The following is a 1,866-nucleotide window of genomic DNA, read 5'->3' on the forward strand; positions in this document are numbered from 1 at the left end:
CCTTTTGGAGAAAGGCTTGACCTTGCAACTTTTAGTCTTAGGCTTTAGGAAAATATCACATTTATCTGTGGATTATCAAAGGCTCCGTGTATTAAATTAATACATGTAACAATATTAAGATGAAAAACAATTTGCCATTAACTGCCAGTGGCCTCATTTGTTACACTTGGGCCTATAGGGCCTTGAACCTCTGACCAGTCTTACACGGTCCGCAACAAACAACAACAACAATAACAACAATACACCCAATGAAAAACTCAAAGTACAACAATCAGACATTCATAGAAATAAGCAAATAAATACATGGAAACTGAAAAACACCCTGCTTTAAAACTACTGAGTAATGTACATTAAAAAAAAAAAAAAATGAAATGAAAAATTTCCTGGACTCCAAGCACAATTATAATGCAACATAATGAACCTTTTGAGATACAGCAAAAACAGTGTTCAGAGCACAATTTATAAGAGTAAATGCACACATCAAAAAAAAAAAAATCCTATAGTTATCTGAAAAAAATATGAAAGATTAAAGAATAAATAAACTAAGCAGAAAACAGAACCATATTAGAAAGAATCATGAATACTGAAAGTTGCTTTTTTGATGCTGTTTTCTGTTTTCAAGTCTGTTTAGACTCACATTAACCTTCCATAGGGTTTCCAATAAGTGTCTGGTGGGTTTAAACTGCTGACCTTTCAGCTCTCAGTCCAGTGCTTACCCTACAGGCCACACAAGGAAATGATTAATAAAACCTACAAATCACAGGGTAATCAAACAAAGGAAACTAAAGAAAAGATGCAAATAAAACGAATAAGAAACAAAATGGGTGGCATCACAACATACTCAACAAATAAAAAGCATAACAAAGTACTATGAGAAACAGTAATCCAACCTTGAAGAAATAGACAGATTTCTAGAAACACTCGACCTACTTAAATGAACACAGAGGGAGGTAGAAAAGTTTATCAGGTGAATCTCAGAAAAATAAATTGAACAGGTTATTAAAAACCTCCCAACAAGAACAATAAAAAGACCTATCTCAGCTGCACTGGTGAATTTTACCAACCATTAAGAGAAAAGATGACACCAATTCTACTAAACTATTCAAGAACATAGAAAATTCATCGTATGAAGCTAACATTAAACTCTAATACAAAACCATGCAAAAACATCACTTAAAAAAAAAGCAAAATTAGAGACCAATATCTCTCATGAGCATGGTGATGGTAGAAGTGAGCCGTTGAGTTGATTTTGACTCATAGCGGTTAAGTATTGAGTTTATAAGGTTGTAAATCTTTACGGATACCACTCATCTGCTAGTTTGTCATACTGTGGTGGTTTGTGAGTTGCTGTGATTCTTGAAGCTATGCCATGGGTATTTTAAATACCAGCAGGATCACCCACAGTGGACAGGTTTCAGATGAGCTTCCAGATGAAGAAAGCCTAGGAAGAAGGAGAGAAACTACTACCGAATATTTAGTCACTGAAAACCTTATGAATAGCAGACAAATGCTGGATACTGCCTTAAAATGAGCCCCTCTGGTTGGAAGACACTCAAAATGTAACTGGGGAATTGCCTCCTCAAAGTAGAATTGACCATGATGATGAAAATGGAGTAAAGCCCATAGAGGTAAAGCCCTCAGGACCTTCATTGGCTGATGGGACAAAACTCAAAATAAAGAGGAATAGCTGTAAACATGCATTAATAATTGCAACATGGAATGTATGAAGTATGAATCTAGGAAAATTAAAAATTGTCAAAAATGAAATGGAGAGATGCAAATCAAAACAACAATGAGATATCATCTTACTCCAACAATAACAGCAAAGATGAAAAATGGAGAAGACAATAAATGCTGGCGGGGATG

This window comes from Chrysochloris asiatica, unplaced genomic scaffold, assembly GCF_000296735.1.
Source record: "Chrysochloris asiatica unplaced genomic scaffold, ChrAsi1.0 scaffold00180, whole genome shotgun sequence".
NCBI classification, from domain to species: Eukaryota; Metazoa; Chordata; class Mammalia; order Afrosoricida; family Chrysochloridae; genus Chrysochloris; species Chrysochloris asiatica.